Consider the following 23992-nt stretch of genomic DNA (forward strand, 5'->3'; position numbering starts at 1 on the left):
CCATTTATGCCTTAATATACTATGATGTATTTTTGACATTTTATGCCATACTATACTATGACGTTTTTTGACAGTTTTATGCCATACTTGACTATGACGTTTTTTGGCATTTTTATGCCTTATTATACTATGTCGTTTCATTCCTTACCATACTATGACGTTTTTATGATCATTTATGCCTTAATATACTATGATGTATTTTTGACATTTTATGCCATACTATACTATGACGTCTTTTAACAGTTTTATGCCATACTGGAATATGACATTTTTTGGCATTTTTGGGCCATACTGTACTATATCCTTTCATTCCCTACAATACTATGACGTTTCTATGACCATTTATGCCTTAATATACTATGATGTATTTTTGACATTTTATGCCATACTATACTATGACGTTTTTTGGCAGTTTTATGCCATACTATAATATGACATTTTTTGGATTTTTTGGGCCTTATTATACTATGTCATTTCATTCCTTACCATACTATGACGTTTTTATGACCATTTATGCCTTAATATACTATGATGTATTTTTGACATTTTATGCCATACTATACTATGACGTTTCTTAACAGTTTTATGCCATACTGGAATATGACATTTTTGGGCCTTACTGTACTATATCCTTTCATTCCCTACCATACTATGACGTTTTTATGACCATTTATGCCTTAATATACTAGGATGTATTTTTGACATTTTATGCCATACTATACTATGACGTTTTTTAACAGTTTTATGCCATACCGGAATATGACATTTTTTGGCATTTTTGGGCCTTACTGTACTATATCCTTTCATTCCCTACCATACTAGAAAGTTTTTATGACCATTTATGCCTTAATATACTATGATGTATTTTTGACATTTTATGCCATACTATACTATGACGTTTTTTAACAGTTTTATGCCATACTGGAATATGACATTTTTGGGCCTTACTGTACTATATCCTTTCATTCCCTACCATACTATGACGTTTCTATGACCATTTATGCCTTAATATACTATGATGTATTTTTGACATTTTATGCCATACTATACTATGATGTTTTTTGACAGTTTTATGCCATACTGGACTATGACGTTTTTTCGCATTTTTATGCCTTATTATACTATGTCGTTTCATTCCTTACCATACTATGACGTTTTTATGACCATTTATGCCTTAATATACTATGATGTTTTTTGACATTTTATGCCATACTATACTATGACGTTTTTTAACAGTTTTATGCCATACTGGAATATGACATTTTTTGGCATTTCTGGGCCTAACTGTACTGTATGCTTTCATTCCCTACCATACTATGACGTTTTTTAACAGTTTTATGCGATACCGGAATATGACATTTTTGGGCCTTATTATACTATGATGTATTTTTGACATTTTATGCCATACTGGACTATGACGTTTTTTGGCATTTTTATGCCTTATTATACTATGTCGTTTCATTCCTTACCATACTATGACGTTTTTATGATCATTTATGCCTTAATATACTATGATGTATTTTTGACATTTTATGCCATACTATACTATGACGTCTTTTAACAGTTTTATGCCATACTGGAATATGACATTTTTTGGCATTTTTGGGCCATACTGTACTATATCCTTTCATTCCCTACAATACTATGACGTTTTTATGACCATTTATGCCTTAATATACTAGGATGTATTTTTGACATTTTATGCCATACTATACTATGACGTTTTTTAACAGTTTTATGCCATACTGGAATATGACATTTTTGGGCCTTACTGTACTATATCCTTTCATTCCCTACCATACTATGACGTTTCTATGACCATTTATGCCTTAATATACTATGATGTATTTTTGACATTTTATGCCTTAATATACTATGATGTTTTTATGACCTTTTATGCCATACTATACTATGACGTTTTTTGGCAGTTTTATGCCATACTATACTATGTCGTTTCATTCCTTACCATACTATGACGTTTTTTGACAGTTTTATGCCATACTATACTATGTCGTTTCATTCCTTACCATACTATGACGTTTTTTGGCATTTTTATGCCTTACTATACTATGATGTTTTTTTGACCTTTTATGCCTTAATATACTATGATGTATTTTTGACATTTTATGCCTTACTATACTATGACGTTTTTATGACCATTTATGCCTTAATATACTATGATGTTTTTTGAAATTTTTATGCCTTACTATACTATGATGTATTTTTGACATTTTATGCCATACTATACTATGACGTTTTTATGACATTTTATGCCTTAATATACTATGATGTTTTTATGACCTTTTATGCCATACTGGAATATGACATTTTTGGGCCTTACTGTACTATATCCTTTCATTCCCTACCATACTATGACGTTTTTATGACCATTTATCCCTTAATATACTAGGATGTATTTTTGACATTTTATGCCATACTATACTATGACGTTTTTTAACAGTTTTATGCCATAATGGAATATGACATTTTTTGTCATTTTTGGGCCTTACTGTACTATATCCTTTCATTCCCTACCATACTATAACGTTTTTATGACCATTTATGCCTTAATATACTATGATGTATTTTTGACATTTTATGCCATACTATACTATGACGTTTTTTGGCATTTTTATGCCTTACTATACTATGTCGTCTTATGCCTTACAATACAATGACGTTTTTATGACCTTTTATGCCTTAATATACTATGTCGTTTCATTCCTTACCATACTATGACGTTTTTATGACCATTTATGCCTTAATATACTAGGATGTATTTTTGACATTTTATGCCATACTATACTATGACGTTTTTTAACAGTTTTATGCCATACTGGAATATGACATTTTTTGGCATTTTTGGGCCTAACTGTACTGTATGCTTTCATTCCCTACCATACTATGACGTTTTTATGACCATTTATGCCTTAATATACTATGATGTATTTTTGACATTTTATGCCATACTATACTATGACGTCTTTTAACAGTTTTATGCCATACTGGAATATGACATTTTTTGGCATTTTTGGGCCATACTGTACTATATCCTTTCATTCCCTACAATACTATGACGTTTTTATGACCATTTATGCCTTAATATACTAGGATGTATTTTTGACATTTTATGCCATACTATACTATGACGTTTCTTAACAGTTTTATGCCATACTGGAATATGACATTTTTGGGCCTTACTGTACTATATCCTTTCATTCCCTACCATACTATGACGTTTTTATGACCATTTATGCCTTAATATACTAGGATGTATTTTTGACATTTTATGCCATACTATACTATGACGTTTTTTGGCAGTTTTATGCCATACTATACTATGACATTTTTTGACAGTTTTATGCCATACTGGACTATAACGTTTTTTGGCATTTTTATGCCTTATTATACTATGTCGTTTCATTCCTTACCATACTATGACGTTTTTATGACCATTTATGCCTTAATATACTATGATGTATTTTTGACATTTTATGCCATACTATACTATGACGTTTCTTAACAGTTTTATGCCATACTGGAATATGACATTTTTGGGCCTTACTGTACTATATCCTTTCATTCCCTACCATACTATGACGTTTTTATGACCATTTATCCCTTAATATACTAGGATGTATTTTTGACATTTTATGCCATACTATACTATGACGTTTTTTAACAGTTTTATGCCATACCGGAATATGACATTTTTTGTCATTTTTGGGCCTTACTGTACTATATCCTTTCATTCCCTACCATACTATAACGTTTTTATGACCATTTATGCCTTAATATACTATGATGTATTTTTGACATTTTATGCCATACTATACTATGACGTTTTTTGGCAGTTTTATGCCATACTATAATATAACATTTTTTGGCATTTTTATGCCTTATTATACTATGTCGTTTCATTCCTTACCATACTATGACGTTTTTATGATCATTTATGCCTTAATATACTATGATGTATTTTTGACATTTTATGCCATACTATACTATGACGTCTTTTAACAGTTTTATGCCATACTGGAATATGACATTTTTTGGCATTTTTGGGCCATACTGTACGATATCCTTTCATTCCCTACAATACTATGACGTTTCTATGACCATTTATGCCTTAATATACTATGATGTATTTTTGACATTTTATGCCATACTATACTATGACATTTTTTGACAGTTTTATGCCATACTGGACTATAACGTTTTTTGGCATTTTTATGCCTTATTATACTATGTCGTTTCATTCCTTACCATACTATGACGTTTTTATGACCATTTATGCCTTAATATACTATGATGTATTTTTGACATTTTATGCCATACTATACTATGACGTTTTTTAACAGTTTTATGCCATACTGGAATATGACATTTTTTGGCATTTTTGGGCCTAACTGTACTGTATGCTTTCATTCCCTACCATACTATGACGTTTTTATGACCATTTATGCCTTAATATACTATGATGTATTTTTGACATTTTATGCCATACTATACTATGACGTTTTTTGACAGTTTTATGCCATACTGGACTATGACGTTTTTTGGCATTTTTATGCCTTATTATACTATGTCGTTTCATTCCTTACCATACTATGACGTTTTTATGATCATTTATGCCTTAATATACTATGATGTATTTTTGACATTTTATGCCATACTATACTATGACGTCTTTTAACAGTTTTATGCCATACTGGAATATGACATTTTTTGGCATTTTTGGGCCATACTGTACTATATCCTTTCATTCCCTACAATACTATGACGTTTTTATGACCATTTATGCCTTAATATACTAGGATGTATTTTTGACATTTTATGCCATACTATACTATGACGTTTCTTAACAGTTTTATGCCATACTGGAATATGACATTTTTGGGCCTTACTGTACTATATCCTTTCATTCCCTACCATACTATGACGTTTTTATGACCATTTATGCCTTAATATACTATGATGTATTTTTGACATTTTATGCCATACTATACTATGACGTTTTTTAACAGTTTTATGCCATACCGGAATATGACATTTTTTGTCATTTTTGGGCCTTACTGTACTATATCCTTTCATTCCCTACCATACTATAACGTTTTTATGACCATTTATGCCTTAATATACTATGATGTATTTTTGACATTTTATGCCATACTATACTATGACGTTTTTTAACAGTTTTATGCCATACTGGAATATGACATTTTTGGGCCTTACTGTACTATATCCTTTCATTCCCTACCATACTATGACGTTTCTATGACCATTTATGCCTTAATATACTATGATGTATTTTTGACATTTTATGCCATACTATACTATGATGTTTTTTGACAGTTTTATGCCATACTGGACTATGACGTTTTTTGGCATTTTTATGCCTTATTATACTATGTCGTTTCATTCCTTACCATACTATGACGTTTTTATGACCATTTATGCCTTAATATACTATGATGTATTTTTGACATTTTATGCCATACTATACTATGACGTTTTTTAACAGTTTTATGCCATACTGGAATATGACATTTTTTGGCATTTTTGGGCCTAACTGTACTGTATGCTTTCATTCCCTACCATACTATGACGTTTTTATGACCATTTATGCCTTAATATACTATGATGTATTTTTGACATTTTATGCCATACTATACTATGACGTTTTTTGACAGTTTTATGCCATACTGGACTATGACGTTTTTTGGCATTTTTATGCCTTATTATACTATGTCGTTTCATTCCTTACCATACTATGACGTTTTTATGATCATTTATGCCTTAATATACTATGATGTATTTTTGACATTTTATGCCATACTATACTATGACGTCTTTTAACAGTTTTATGCCATACTGGAATATGACATTTTTTGGCATTTTTGGGCCATACTGTACTATATCCTTTCATTCCCTACAATACTATGACGTTTTTATGACCATTTATGCCTTAATATACTAGGATGTATTTTTGACATTTTATGCCATACTATACTATGACGTTTCTTAACAGTTTTATGCCATACTGGAATATGACATTTTTGGGCCTTACTGTACTATATCCTTTCATTCCCTACCATACTATGACGTTTTTATGACCATTTATGCCTTAATATACTATGATGTATTTTTGACATTTTATGCCATACTATACTATGACGTTTTTTAACAGTTTTATGCCATACCGGAATATGACATTTTTTGTCATTTTTGGGCCTTACTGTACTATATCCTTTCATTCCCTACCATACTATAACGTTTTTATGACCATTTATGCCTTAATATACTATGATGTATTTTTGACATTTTATGCCATACTATACTATGACGTTTTTTAACAGTTTTATGCCATACCGGAATATAACATTTTTTGGCATTTTTGGGCCTTACTGTACTATATCCTTTCATTCCCTACCATACTATAACGTTTTTATGACCATTTATGCCTTAATATACTATGATGTATTTTTGACATTTTATGCCATACTATACTATGACGTTTTTTGGCAGTTTTATGCCATACTATAATATGACATTTTTTGGCATTTTTATGCCTTATTATACTATGTCATTTCATTCCTTACCATACTATGACTTTTTTATGACCATTTATGCCTTAATATACTATGATGTATTTTTGACATTTTATGCCATACTATACTATGACGTTTTTTGGCAGTTTTATGCCATACTATACTATGACGTTTTTTGGCATTTTTATGCCTTATTATACTATGTCGTTTCATTCCTTACCATACTATGACGTTTTTATGACCATTTATGCCTTAATATACTATGATGTATTTTTGACATTTTATGCCATACTATACTATGACGTTTTTTAACAGTTTTATGCCATACTGGAATATGACATTTTTTGGCATTTTTGGGCCTAACTGTACTGTATGCTTTCATTCCCTACCATACTATGACGTTTTTATGACCATTTATGCCTTAATATACTATGATGTATTTTTGACATTTTATGCCATACTATACTATGACGTTTTTTGACAGTTTTATGCCATACTGGACTATGACGTTTTTTCGCATTTTTATGCCTTATTATACTATGTCGTTTCATTCCTTACCATACTATGACGTTTTTATGACCATTTATGCCTTAATATACTATGATGTATTTTTGACATTTTATGCCATACTATACTATGACGTTTTTTAACAGTTTTATGCCATACTGGAATATGACATTTTTTGGCATTTTTGGGCCTAACTGTACTGTATGCTTTCATTCCCTACCATACTATGACGTTTTTATGACCATTTATGCCTTAATATACTATGATGTATTTTTGACATTTTATGCCATACTATACTATGACGTTTTTTGACAGTTTTATGCCATACTGGACTATGACGTTTTTTGGCATTTTTATGCCTTATTATACTATGTCGTTTCATTCCTTACCATACTATGACGTTTTTATGACCATTTATGCCTTAATATACTATGATGTATTTTTGACATTTTATGCCATACTATACTATGACGTTTCTTAACAGTTTTATGCCATACTGGAATATGACATTTTTGGGCCTTACTGTACTATATCCTTTCATTCCCTACCATACTATGACGTTTTTATGACCATTTATGCCTTAATATACTAGGATGTATTTTTGACATTTTATGCCATACTATACTATGACGTTTTTATGACATTTTTTGACAGTTTTATGCCATACCGGAATATGACATTTTTTGTCATTTTTGGGCCTTACTGTACTATATCCTTTCATTCCCTACCATACTATAACGTTTTTATGACCATTTATGCCTTAATATACTATGATGTATTTTTGACATTTTATGCCATACTATACTATGACGTTTTTTGGCAGTTTTATGCCATACTATAATATAACATTTTTTGGCATTTTTATGCCTTATTATACTATGTCGTTTCATTCCTTACCATACTATGACGTTTTTATGATCATTTATGCCTTAATATACTATGATGTATTTTTGACATTTTATGCCATACTATACTATGACGTCTTTTAACAGTTTTATGCCATACTGGAATATGACATTTTTTGGCATTTTTGGGCCATACTGTACGATATCCTTTCATTCCCTACAATACTATGACGTTTCTATGACCATTTATGCCTTAATATACTATGATGTATTTTTGACATTTTATGCCATACTATACTATGACATTTTTTGACAGTTTTATGCCATACTGGACTATAACGTTTTTTGGCATTTTTATGCCTTATTATACTATGTCGTTTCATTCCTTACCATACTATGACGTTTTTATGACCATTTATGCCTTAATATACTATGATGTATTTTTGACATTTTATGCCATACTATACTATGATGTTTTTTAACAGTTTTATGCCATACTGGAATATGACATTTTTTGGCATTTTTGGGCCTAACTGTACTGTATGCTTTCATTCCCTACCATACTATGACGTTTTTATGACCATTTATGCCTTAATATACTATGATGTATTTTTGACATTTTATGCCATACTGGACTATGACGTTTTTTGGCATTTTTATGCCTTATTATACTATGTCGTTTCATTCCTTACCATACTATGACGTTTTTATGACCATTTATGCCTTAATATACTATGATGTATTTTTGACATTTTATGCCATACTATACTATGACGTTTCTTAACAGTTTTATGCCATACTGGAATATGACATTTTTGGGCCTTACTGTACTATATCCTTTCATTCCCTACCATACTATGACGTTTTTATGACCATTTATCCCTTAATATACTAGGATGTATTTTTGACATTTTTTGCCATACTATACTATGACGTTTTTTAACAGTTTTATGCCATACCGGAATATGACATTTTTTGTCATTTTTGGGCCTTACTGTACTATATCCTTTCATTCCCTACCATACTATAACGTTTTTATGACCATTTATGCCTTAATATACTATGATGTATTTTTGACATTTTATGCCATACTATAATATAACATTTTTTGGCATTTTTATGCCTTATTATACTATGTCGTTTCATTCCTTACCATACTATGACGTTTTTATGACCATTTATGCCTTAATATACTATGATGTATTTTTGACATTTTATGCCATACTATACTATGACGTTTCTTAACAGTTTTATGCCATACTGGAATATGACATTTTTGGGCCTTACTGTACTATATCCTTTCATTCCCTACCATACTATGACGTTTTTATGACCATTTATCCTTAATATACTAGGATGTATTTTTGACATTTTTTGCCATACTATACTATGACGTTTTTTAACAGTTTTATGCCATACCGGAATATGACATTTTTTGTCATTTTTGGGCCTTACTGTACTATATCCTTTCATTCCCTACCATACTATAACGTTTTTATGACCATTTATGCCTTAATATACTATGATGTATTTTTGACATTTTATGCCATACTATACTATGACGTTTTTTGGCAGTTTTATGCCATACTATAATATAACATTTTTTGGCATTTTTATGCCTTACTATACTATGACATTTTTTGGCATTTTTATGCCTTATTATACTATGTCGTTTCATTCCTTACCATACTATGACGTTTTTATGATCATTTATGCCTTAATATACTATGATGTATTTTTGACATTTTATGCCATACTATACTATGACGTCTTTTAACAGTTTTATGCCATACTGGAATATGACATTTTTTGGCATTTTTGGGCCATACTGTACGATATCCTTTCATTCCCTACAATACTATGACGTTTCTATGACCATTTATGCCTTAATATACTATGATGTATTTTTGACATTTTATGCCATACTATACTATGACATTTTTTGACAGTTTTATGCCATACTGGACTATAACGTTTTTTGGCATTTTTATGCCTTATTATACTATGTCGTTTCATTCCTTACCATACTATGACGTTTTTATGACCATTTATGCCTTAATATACTATGATGTATTTTTGACATTTTATGCCATACTATACTATGATGTTTTTTTGACATTTTATGCCATACTGGAATATGACATTTTTTGGCATTTTTGGGCCTAACTGTACTGTATGCTTTCATTCCCTACCATACTATGACGTTTTTATGACCATTTATGCCTTAATATACTATGATGTATTTTTGACATTTTATGCCATACTGGACTATGACGTTTTTTGGCATTTTTATGCCTTATTATACTATGTCGTTTCATTCCTTACCATACTATGACGTTTCTATGACCATTTATGCCTTAATATACTATGATGTATTTTTGACATTTTATGCCATACTATACTATGACATTTTTTGACAGTTTTATGCCATACTGGACTATAACGTTTTTTGGCATTTTTATGCCTTATTATACTATGTCGTTTCATTCCATACCATACTATGACGTTTTTATGACCATTTATGCCTTAATATACTATGATGTATTTTTGACATTTTATGCCATACTATATTATGACGTTTCTTAACAGTTTTATGCCATACTATACTATGACGTTTCTTAACAGTTTTATGCCATACAGGAATATGACATTTTTGGGCCTTACTGTACTATATCCTTTCATTCCCTACCATACTATGACGTTTTTATGACCATTTATGCCTTAATATACTATGATGTATTTTTGACATTTTATGCCATACTATACTATGACGTTTTTTGGCATTTTTATGCCATACTATACTATGACGTTTTTTGGCATTTTCATGCCTTATTATACTATGTCGTTTCATTCCTTACCATACTATGACGTTTTTATGACCATTTATGCCTTAATATACTATGATGTATTTTTGACATTTTATGCCATACTATACTATGACGTTTTTTAACAGTTTTATGCCATACTGGAATATGACATTTTTTGGCATTTTTGGGCCTAACTGTACTGTATGCTTTCATTCCCTACCATACTATGACGTTTTTATGACCATTTATGCCTTAATATACTATGATGTATTTTTGACATTTTATGCCATACTATACTATGACGTTTTTTGACAGTTTTATGCCATACTGGACTATGACGTTTTTTGGCATTTTTATGCCTCACTTTACTATGTCGTTTTTTGACATTTTATGCCTTATTATACTATGTCGTTTCATTCCTTACCATACTATGACGTTTTTATGACCATTTATGCCTTAATATACTATGATGTATTTTTGACATTTTATGCCATACTGGACTATGACGTTTTTTGGCATTTTTATGCCTTATTATACTATGTCGTTTCATTCCTTACCATACTATGACGTTTTTATGACCATTTATGCCTTAATATACCATGATGTTTTTTTTTACATTTTTATGCCATACTATACTATGATGTATTTTTGACATTTTATGCCATACTATACTATGACGTTTTTTGACATTTTATGCCATACTATACTATGACGTTTTTTAACAGTTTTATGCCATACCGGAATATGACATTTTTTGGCATTTTTGGGCCTTACTGTACTATATCCTTTCATTCCCTACCATACTATAACGTTTTTATGACCATTTATGCCTTAATATACTATGATGTATTTTTGACATTTTATGCCATACTATACTATGACGTTTTTTGGCAGTTTTATGCCATACTATAATATAACATTTTTTGGCATTTTTATGCCTTATTATACTATGTCGTTTCATTCCTTACCATACTATGACGTTTTTATGATCATTTATGCCTTAATATACTATGATGTATTTTTGACATTTTATGCCATACTATACTATGATGTTTTTTAACAGTTTTATGCCATACTGGAATATGACATTTTTTGGCATTTTTGGGCCTAACTGTACTGTATGCTTTCATTCCCTACCATACTATGACGTTTTTATGACCATTTATGCCTTAATATACTATGATGTTTTTTTTTACATTTTTATGCCATACTGGACTATGACGTTTTTTGGCATTTTTATGCCTTATTATACTATGTCGTTTCATTCCTTACCATACTATGACGTTTTTATGACCATTTATGCCTTAATATACTATGATGTATTTTTGACATTTTATGCCATACTATACTATGACGTTTTTTAACAGTTTTATCCCATACTATACTATGACGTTTTTTGGCATTTTTATGCCTTATTATACTATGTCGTTTCATTCCTTACCATACTATGACGTTTTTATGACCATTTATGCCTTAATATACTATGACGTTTTTTAACAGTTTTATGCCATACTGGAATATGACATTTTTTGGCATTTTTGGGCCTAACTGTACTGTATGCTTTCATTCCCTACCATACTATGACGTTTTTATGACCATTTATGCCTTAATATACTATGATGTATTTTTGACATTTTATGCCATACTATACTATGACGTTTTTTGACAGTTTTATGCCATACTGGACTATGACGTTTTTTCGCATTTTTATGCCTTATTATACTATGTCGTTTCATTCCTTACCATACTATGACGTTTTTATGACCATTTATGCCTTAATATACTATGATGTATTTTTGACATTTTATGCCATACTGGACTATGACGTTTTTTGGCATTTTTATGCCTTATTATACTATGTCGTTTCATTCCTTACCATACTATGACGTTTTTATGACCATTTATGCCTTAATATACTATGATGTATTTTTGACATTTTATGCCATACTATACTATGACGTTTTTTGACATTTTATGCCATACTATACTATGACGTTTTTTAACAGTTTTATGCCATACCGGAATATGACATTTTTTGGCATTTTTTGGCCTTACTGTACTATATCCTTTCATTCCCTACCATACTATAACGTTTTTATGACCATTTATGCCTTAATATACTATGATGTATTTTTGACATTTTATGCCATACTATACTATGACGTTTTTTGGCAGTTTTATGCCATACTATACTATGACGTTTTTTGGCATTTTTATGCCTTATTATACTATGTCGTTTCATTCCTTACCATACTATGACGTTTTTATGACCATTTATGCCTTAATATACTATGATGTATTTTTGACATTTTATGCCATACTATACTATGACATTTTTTGGCATTTTTATGCCTTATTATACTATGTGATTTTATTCCTTACCATACTATGACGTTTTTATGACCATTTATGCCTTAATATACTATGATGTATTTTTGACATTTTATGCCATACTATACTATGACGTTTTTTAACAGTTTTATGCCATATTGGAATATGACATTTTTTGGCATTTTTATGCCTTACTATACTATGTCGTTTCATTCCTTACCATACTATGACGTTTTTATGACCATTTATGCCTTAATATACTATGATGTATTTTTGACATTTTATGCCATACTATACTATGACGTTTCTTAACAGTTTTATGCCATACTGGAATATGACATTTTTGGGCCTTACTGTACTATATCCTTTCATTCCCTACCATACTATGACGTTTTTATGACCATTTATGCCTTAATATACTATGATGTATTTTTGACATTTTATGCCATACTATACTATGACGTTTTTTAACAGTTTTATCCCATACTATACTATGACGTTTTTTGGCATTTTTATGCCTTATTATACTATGTCGTTTCATTCCTTACCATACTATGACGTTTTTATGACCATTTATGCCTTAATATACTATGATGTATTTTTGACATTTTATGCCATACTATACTATGACATTTTTTGGCATTTTTATGCCTTATTATACTATGTGATTTTATTCCTTACCATACTATGACGTTTTTATGACCATTTATGCCTTAATATACTATGATGTATTTTTGACATTTTATGCCATACTATACTATGACGTTTTTTAACAGTTTTATGCCATATTGGAATATGACATTTTTTGGCATTTTTATGCCTTACTATACTATGTCGTTTCATTCCTTACCATACTATGACGTTTTTATGACCATTTATGCCTTAATATACTATGATGTATTTTTGACATTTTATGCCATACTATACTATGACGTTTTTTAACAGTTTTATGCCATACTGGAATACGACATTTTTGGGCCTTACTGCACTATATCCTTTCATTCCCTACCATACTATGACGTTTTTATGACCATTTATGCCTTAATATACTATGATGTATTTTTGACATTTTATGCCATACTATAATATGACGTTTTTTGGCAGTTTTATGCCATACTATACTATGACATTTTTTGACATTTTTATGCCTTATTATACTATGTCATTTCATTCCTTACCATACTATGACGTTTTTATGACCATTTATGCCTTAATATACTATGATGTATTTTTGACATTTTATGCCATACTATACTATGACGTTTTTTGGCAGTTTTATGCCATACTATACTATGACGTTTTTTAACAGTTTTATGCCATACTGGAATATGACATTTTTTGGCATTTTTGGGCCTTACTGTACTATATCCTTTCATTCCCTACCATACTATGACGTTTTTATGACCATTTATGCCTAAATATACTATGATGTATTTTTGATATTTTATGCCATACTATACTATGACGTTTTTTGACAGTTTTATGCCATACTGGACTATGACGTTTTTTCGCATTTTTATGCCTTATTATACTATGTCGTTTCATTCCTTACCATACTATGACGTTTTTATGACCATTTATGCCTTAATATACTATGATGTATTTTTGACATTTTTTGCCATACTATACTATGACGTTTTGTGGCAGTTTTATGCCATACTATACTATGACATTTTTTGGCATTTTTATGACTTATTATACTATGTCATTTCATTCCTTACCATACTATGACGTTTTTATGACCATTTATGCCTTAATATACTATGATGTATTTTTGACATTTTATGCCATACTATACTGTGACGTTTTTTAACAGTTTTATGCCATACTGGAATATGACATTTTTTGGCATTTTTGGGCCTTACTGTACTATATCCTTTCATTCCCTACCATACTATGACGTTTTTATGACCATTTATGCCTTAATATGCTATGATGTATTTTTGATATTTTATGCCATACTATACTATGACGTTTTTTGACAGTTTTATGCCATACTGGACTATGACATTTTTTCGCATTTTTATGCCTTATTATACTATGTCGTTTCATTCCTTACCATACTATGACGTTTTTATGACCATTTATGCCTTAATATACTATGATGTATTTTTGACATTTTATGCCATACTATACTATGACATTTTTTGGCATTTTTATGCCTTATTATACTATTTGATTTCATTCCTTACCATACTATGACGTTTTTATGACCATTTATGCCTTAATATACTATGATGTATTTTTGACATTTTATGCCATACTATACTATGACGTTTTTTAACAGTTTTATGCCATATTGGAATATGACATTTTTGGGCCTTACTGTACTATATCCTTTCATTCCCTACCATACTATGACGTTTTTATGACCATTTATGCCTTAATATACTATGATGTATTTTTGACATTTTATGCCATACTATACTATGACGTTTTTTAACAGTTTTATGCCATACTGGAATATGACATTTTTGGGCCTTACTGTACTATATCCTTTCATTCCCTACCATACTATGACGTTTCTATGACCATTTATGCCTTAATATACTATGATGTATTTTTGTCATTTTATGCCATACTATATTATGATGTTTTTTGACAGTTTTATGCCATACTGGACTATGACGTTTTTTCGCATTTTTATGCCTTATTATACTATGTCGTTTCATTCCTTACCATACTATGACGTTTTTATGACCATTTATGCCTTAATATACTATGATGTATTTTTGACATTTTATGCCATACTATACTATGACGTTTTTTAACAGTTTTATGCCATACTGGAATATGACATTTTTTGGCATTTTTGGGCCTAACTGTACTTTATGCTTTCATTCCCTACCATACTATGACGTTTTTATGACCATTTATGCCTTAATATACTATGATGTATTTTTGACATTTTATGCCATACTATACTATGACGTTTTTTGACAGTTTTATGCCATACTGGACTATGACGTTTTTTGGCATTTTTATGCCTTATTATACTATGTCGTTTCATTCCTTACCATACTATGACGTTTTTATGACCATTTATGCCTTAATATACTATGATGTATTTTTGACATTTTATGCCATACTATATTATGACGTTTTTTGGCAGTTTTATGCCATACTATAATATGACATTTTTTGGCATTTTTATGCCTTATTATACTATGTCGTTTCATTCCTTACCATACTATGACGTTTTTATGACCATTTATGCCTTAATATACTATGATGTATTTTTGACATTTTATGCCATACTATACTATGACGTTTCTTAACAGTTTTATGCCATACTGGAATATGACATTTTTGGGCCTTACTGTACTATATCCTTTCATTCCCTACCATACTATGACGTTTTTATGACCATTTATCCCTTAATATACTAGGATGTATTTTTGACATTTTATGCCATACTATACTATGACGTCTTTTAACAGTTTTATGCCATACTGGAATATGACATTTTTTGGCATTTTTGGGCCATACTGTACGATATCCTTTCATTCCCTACAATACTATGACGTTTCTATGACCATTTATGCCTTAATATACTATGATGTATTTTTGACATTTTATGCCATACTATACTATGACATTTTTTGACAGTTTTATGCCATACTGGACTATAACGTTTTTTGGCATTTTTATGCCTTATTATACTATGTCATTTCATTCCTTACCATACTATGACGTTTTTATGACCATTTATGCCTTAATATACTATGATGTATTTTTGACATTTTATGCCATACTATACTATGATGTTTTTTAACAGTTTTATGCCATACTGGAATATGACATTTTTTGGCATTTTTGGGCCTAACTGTACTGTATGCTTTCATTCCCTACCATACTATGACGTTTTTATGACCATTTATGCCTTAATATACTATGATGTATTTTTGACATTTTATGCCATACTGGACTATGACGTTTTTTGGCATTTTTATGCCTTATAATACTATGTCGTTTCATTCCTTACCATACTATGACGTTTCTATGACCATTTATGCCTTAATATACTATGATGTATTTTTGACATTTTATGCCATACTATACTATGACATTTTTTGACAGTTTTATGCCATACTGGACTATAACGTTTTTTGGCATTTTTATGCCTTATTATACTATGTCGTTTCATTCCTTACCATACTATGACGTTTTTATGACCATTTATGCCTTAATATACTATGATGTATTTTTGACATTTTATGCCATACTATATTATGACGTTTCTTGACAGTTTTATGCCATACTATACTATGACGTTTCTTAACAGTTTTATGCCATACTGGAATATGACATTTTTGGGCCTTACTGTACTATATCCTTTCATTCCCTACCATACTATGACGTTTTTATGACCATTTATGCCTTAATATACTATGATGTATTTTTGACATTTTATGCCATACTATACTATGACGTTTTTTAACAGTTTTATCCCATACTATACTATGACGTTTTTATGACCATTTATGCCTTAATATACTATGATGTATTTTTGACATTTTATGCCATACTGGACTATGACGTTTTTTGGCATTTTTATGCCTTATTATACTATGTCGTTTCATTCCTTACCATACTATGACGTTTCTATGACCATTTATGCCTTAATATACTATGATGTATTTTTGACATTTTATGCCATACTATACTATGACGTTTTTTGACATTTTATGCCATACTATACTATGACGTTTTTTAACAGTTTTATGCCATACCGGAATATGACATTTTTTGGCATTTTTGGGCCTTACTGTACTATATCCTTTCATTCCCTACCATACTATGACGTTTTTATGACCATTTATGCCTTAATATACTATGATGTATTTTTGATATTTTATGCCATACTATACTATGACTTTTTTTGACAGTTTTATGCCATACTGGACTATGACGTTTTTTCGCATTTTTATGCCTTATTATACTATGTCGTTTCATTCCTTACCATACTATGACGTTTTTATGACCATTTATGCCTTAATATACTATGATGTATTTTTGACATTTTATGCCATACTATACTATGACTTTATACCTTACTATACTATGACATTTTTTGGCAGTTTTATGCCATACTATACTATGACGTTTTTTAACAGTTTTATGCCATACTGGAATATGACATTTTTTGGCATTTTTGGGCCTTACTGTACTATATCCTTTCATTCCCTACCATACTATGACGTTTTTATGACCATTTATGCCTTAATATGCTATGATGTATTTTTGATATTTTATGCCATACTATACTATGACGTTTTTTGACAGTTTTATGCCATACTGGACTATGACGTTTTTTGATATTTTTATGACATTTTATGCCTTATTATACTATGTCGTCTTATTCCTTACCATACTATGACGTTTTTATGACATTTTATGCCTTAATATACCATGATGTTTTTTTGACCTTTTATGCCATACTATACTATGATGTTTTTTGACAGTTTTATGCCATACTATACTATGACGTTTTTTGGCATTTTTATGCCTTATTATACTATGTCGTTTCATTCCTTACCATACTATGACGTTTTTATGACCATTTATGCCTTAATATACTATGATGTATTTTTGACATTTTATGCCATACTATACTATGACATTTTTTGGCATTTTTATGCCTTATTATACTATTTGATTTTATTCCTTACCATACTATGACGTTTTTATGACCATTTATGCCTTAATATACTATGATGTATTTTTGACATTTTATGCCATAATATACTATGACGTTTTTTAACAGTTTTATGCCATATTGGAATATGACATTTTTGGGCCTTACTGTACTATATCCTTTCATTCCCTACCATACTATGACGTTTTTATGACCATTTATGCCTTAATATACTATGATGTATTTTTGACATTTTATGCCATACTATACTATGACCTTTTTATACCTTACTATATTATGACGTTTTTATACCTTACTATACTATGATGTTTTTATGCCTTACTGTACTATGATATCTTTATGACATGGTCACAAAGCAACCTGATATATGCGGTCAAATGCAGTGAGGAGTGCAATGACCTATATATTGGGGAAACAAAACAACCGTTAAACAAACGTATGGCCCAACACAGAAGGGCAAACTCTTCAGGCCCTGTCTCAGCTGTCTACTCCCACCTAAAGGAAAAGGCACACTCCTTTGAAGACAGCATTGTCGAAATCTTGGACAGGGAGGACAGATGGTTTGAAAGGGGAGTCAAGGAAGCCATCTATGTAAAAGTGGAGAGGCCATCGCTAAACAGGGGAGGGGGTCTGCGACACCATCTATCCCCCATCTACAATGTCGCCCTTTTATCGGTACCCAGGAGAGTCAACAACATAACCTCAGACGACTCTCAACGATCGACATCCACGTCATCTGGTTTTGTTTGGTGACACCCTAGGGGGTCACATGTCACACGCTGGGGGGGTCGTCCCCAGGTTTGAACACTGAGGAATTGTGGTGTGTGAGTTCCTTTGTCCAGTGGAGAAAAGAAACATCTGGTTTCTTGAATGATGAGTCCCAACATATATATATATACATCCAGGGATAAATATATTTTTTATATATATATATATAAAACATATTTATCCCTGGATATATATAGATAGACATTTATAAAATATATTGAATACATTGTAATAGTAGTAAAATAGTAAAATGCAACTTCATTAAAACAACATTTTGTATGCTCTATATGATTTTCTTAATCATCTCTTATTAAATTTATATTTACACATATAATATGAACATATACTGACAGGCCTTAGGATGGATATATATTTATGTAATATATGTCTATGATTTAAACCTATAATATATACATACTAGAATAAATGTTTCTATTAGCTCGACATATATATCAATATATGACATTCAATTTCTAACAGGTTTCACATGTAATTTTTAAATATACAGGCTATACTGTATATACATATTTGATTTTACTTCATATTTACATATGTTTCATATATAGAGACTAAACAAATATATATATTACATTTGCGAATGAACATTTCTGAATGTAAATTGAGATATTTACTGTTTGTTGATAAACCAATTTTTTTTGACAACATTAAAAAGTCAATCTCTGTGTTTTGGCGGGGTAGTGGAATTGTTGCGGCCCTACGAATGTTGAGACCAAACCTACGCCCTTGAGTAAATCCAATTCTGCTTTGGACCCCATAAAGGCTGGGGCTGGCTTTGTTCAAACTGCTCCCAATTCATATACATCTAAAACATGATGTTTTGCAATGGATTCCAAGCCAGGTTGGCAACTACTGGTTTAAACTTCAAATAGTATATTTTAAAGGCTAATCATATGTTGTAAGTATAGCTGTTAAAAAAAGTACAATATTAATAGTAGTATAAAGAAGCATAAAATGAAAAGTTTAAGTCAAGTACAGGTGTCACAAAATTGTATTTAAGAATAGTACTGTGCTTGAATAAAAGAAGCCTACTTAACATTATACATTATTATAGAAACTACTTAAACCCATGTGGCAGCAAAAGTAATCCACCTCTCTGCTATACCTTTGTATGCTCAGCATGTACCAAGCAGTGGCTAAATGCTTTGCTGCTGTTGGACAGTTACATTTACAATTATGGATACTCTGAAATTAAATAGTCTCTTTTACAGTGCCTAAACTATTTTTTCAGAGCTATAAATACACTGGCTTCAGAGAGTATTCAAACCCCCTCAATTTTTTGCACACTTTATTGTGCTGTAGATTGAATTTTAAATGTACAAAACTAAAATTTTACCCATCAATCTACACTCGGTTGCGTATAATGACATGACACAGTGACAATGAGAAAAATGAAAAACTGAAATGTCTTATTTCCTCTGCTGCCAGACTATGGTCAGGTACCTGCTGTTTGCTTTAATTATCCTTGAGGTGTGACGACAAATTGACTGGAGCCCACCTGTGGCAGACTGGAGTGATAGGACACAGTTTAGAAAGGCACAGACCTGTGTATATGAGATCCCAATATTCACACTGCCTGTCAGCACAAAAACCAAACCACCTAGTCCAGGGAACACCATGTTTTCACTTTGTTGTTATTGAGTGTATATTGGGAAAAAAAAATGCCTTTGACTTTGTTTGGCCCTATGGACTAAACAAGCTGCTTTACAGTTTACAATAATAATTAGATTTTCTGATCTCAAATAACTGAGAGAATAAAAACAAAGGTTAAGGTTTGAATACCAAAACACCTGATGACAAGTGTACCTGAGAAAAGATTTCTGTAATTGAATCAACCCTGTAACACTGTCCTTTACACTTAACCTTCTGGTTTTTCCGAGAAATGAAAAGGTCCACATGAAGCGCTAATTACTTTCCCACATTGTCGAAGGTGACAAGAATTTTAGACACAAACCTGCCGTCAGCTCAGTGTTTATTTAAAAGGAACACTTGAGCTGTCACAATTGTTAGCATAACATAAGACGAGATGGGACCGCTGACCTGACAAGTGTACTGACCTTTTCATTCATCAGAAATGAGTCCAAACATGGCGCTTGCTTGTTTTCTGCTTGAAGTCAAACAGTGGCTATAATACAGATCACAGCATCATTTTTATCCACACACTCTGTTATGACAGGGACTCAAGACCTTTAAGTCCATCACTCTGCTCAACTACTGTGAAATAATGTTGTTTAACATTTGACAGCTGCAAAATTTAGGAGAAAATAAAAAGATTTTATGTCCAGGGACTATACGCAGAGCTGATGAAGCCAGAAACAACTTGAATGAAGCAGGAAAGATAACTCAATATGCCAGATGGCAACTGACTGCTATTAAAACAAATGTTTAGTGACATGACTATTAAATGCATCTTATGGTATTCGCTTCTTTTCACATGTGGAGGCTTTAAGTCTTAATTAATTTGTATTCATAGCTGCCAACAGAAAATCAGTTATTAAGTCCACACACATACACTCACAATGAGCTTTAATAATTCCACATGTCAGCACTGAAAAGGTGATAGGAAGAGGTAAATTATTTGCAGTCTGCAATAAAATCACTGAATTTCATGGCAGCACTGGAATATATTGATAAAAAAAACTTGTTTGTGTTGGTGTTCAGTCTGCAGTGTTTTTTTCTTCACTATGAATGGAACAGCTGCAGGATTTGTTCTTCCATAAGGTCTTTAAGGACCTCCACACCCACACAGCCGCTTAAGTTATTCTGAATGATTAAACCTCTGCTCAGGTTGAAGTTTGGAGGAGCTGTGCAAGAAATAACACAAGGCCACCAGACTCTATGTAAGAATGATAAAGATATATATACAGTCTGTGCACAGCCCTGAAATTAGGACTAATCAGAGAACACAAGTGAAAACAGGTGTGTAGCTGTTGCCAGGTTATTCCTACAGAACCATGATACATCCTGTAAGAGTCACTTCTTTAACAGGACAATGTGATCATACTTCTGCCTTCAACTACTGAGGGATGAGAGGACAACCCAAATAAAAAGTAACCTTCAATAGTGAATTTAGCTGCTGTATGGATTCTGTTGCCACGATGACAGTGAGGTGATGAACAACCTGAAAAGTGTGAATTTTGTTGAAGGCGATGGAACATAACCTTGTCTGTCTAAAAGCACATGTAAGCCAGTTCTTTTGGTGATGCAAAAAACACAACTAACAGAAATAATCCCTCTGATTTTGGTTTATGTTGTTTAACTAAGCTAACATTTTAGCTAATGTTAAACTAATGTTAAACTTACTTACTTTGTCATTGCGTTCAAGACCACTATTGTAGGTCATAATCCCATCAAGAGTAAAATGCTGATGTCATATGTTGTGTTCCCACATCACTTTTTTCACAAAAACAACTAACTAACTAACAAATGCTTGAACCCAAAGTTGCACCCATAATTCACATCAAGTATCATGGGGCTAGGAATAAGATGGAAACTGTGTGTATCTGCAACATCATGGACAACATTACTGTATAATATGTTGGTTGTGGACCATATACTGACTTGCATGTCTGCTGAAATAATTTGATAAATGATGGGACAAAGAAACATGAATATTCTTTTGATGTACTTTTAAAGCTGCATAATCGAGTTTTGGCAAATAGACAAACTCCAAAACAAACTAACAGACACACAGCCATGGGTTTTTATCATGAATGCTAACATATTAGCAAACAATGAACAAATTCTGATTAATACTGCTTTCAGTATTATCAATCGTAAAACCTGACAATGAAAATATCCCATGAGTAACTACTAACTGCAGAGTAGTCAGTCTGCTTCCTGTTTACACTGGCTCATGCATGCACAGTGATATGCGTTTTTAGGTGTGATAGTATGGACAGAGATTACTTCTGATACAGAGCTAAAATGGTTGTTTGGATGGAGACTGTTTTTCCTTTTAAAATGAAAACGTGGTAGTGTGGACGTAGCTTTAGTTTCTATTTGTGGTGGTAGGTGACTAAGGAGGACTAAGGAGGGTTTTGTTGATCGTTTCGTGGCCTGTGTTCTTGGTTGTTGATACACTGAGGAAAAATGGGAAGGCGACAGATCATTCAGGAGCCATGAAATAAAACCGCTTCGTCCAATTTAATTTCTTTTGGCAGGAAGAATTCTTCACCTCTTGTATTACAACACATTATTTTCACGTTCAATGAGACAGAAAATTATTTAAGTAAACAACACAGTGGATAAATTCAAGTAGAATTTGCAAGTGGACTACTCATTCTAACACATTCGCTCAGACATTAGTGCACACACTTGTGTTATGACGTTACACCTGAAAGCTTTTTGCATATGAGAGTTTCATTAAGTTCTTAAGCAGTGGGTGGATTAGGTGTAGTTACAAAACAATTGGGAGTTTTCTTACTTCTACAAGTTATCAATGCTAACGCATCTGAGAGAGTCAGTTAAATTTCAGACTTGGACATACTGTGAGGAGAGGAGACT

The sequence above is a fragment of the Seriola aureovittata genome, chromosome 18, assembly GCF_021018895.1.
Source record: "Seriola aureovittata isolate HTS-2021-v1 ecotype China chromosome 18, ASM2101889v1, whole genome shotgun sequence".
In the NCBI taxonomy this organism is placed as follows: Eukaryota; Metazoa; Chordata; class Actinopteri; order Carangiformes; family Carangidae; genus Seriola; species Seriola aureovittata.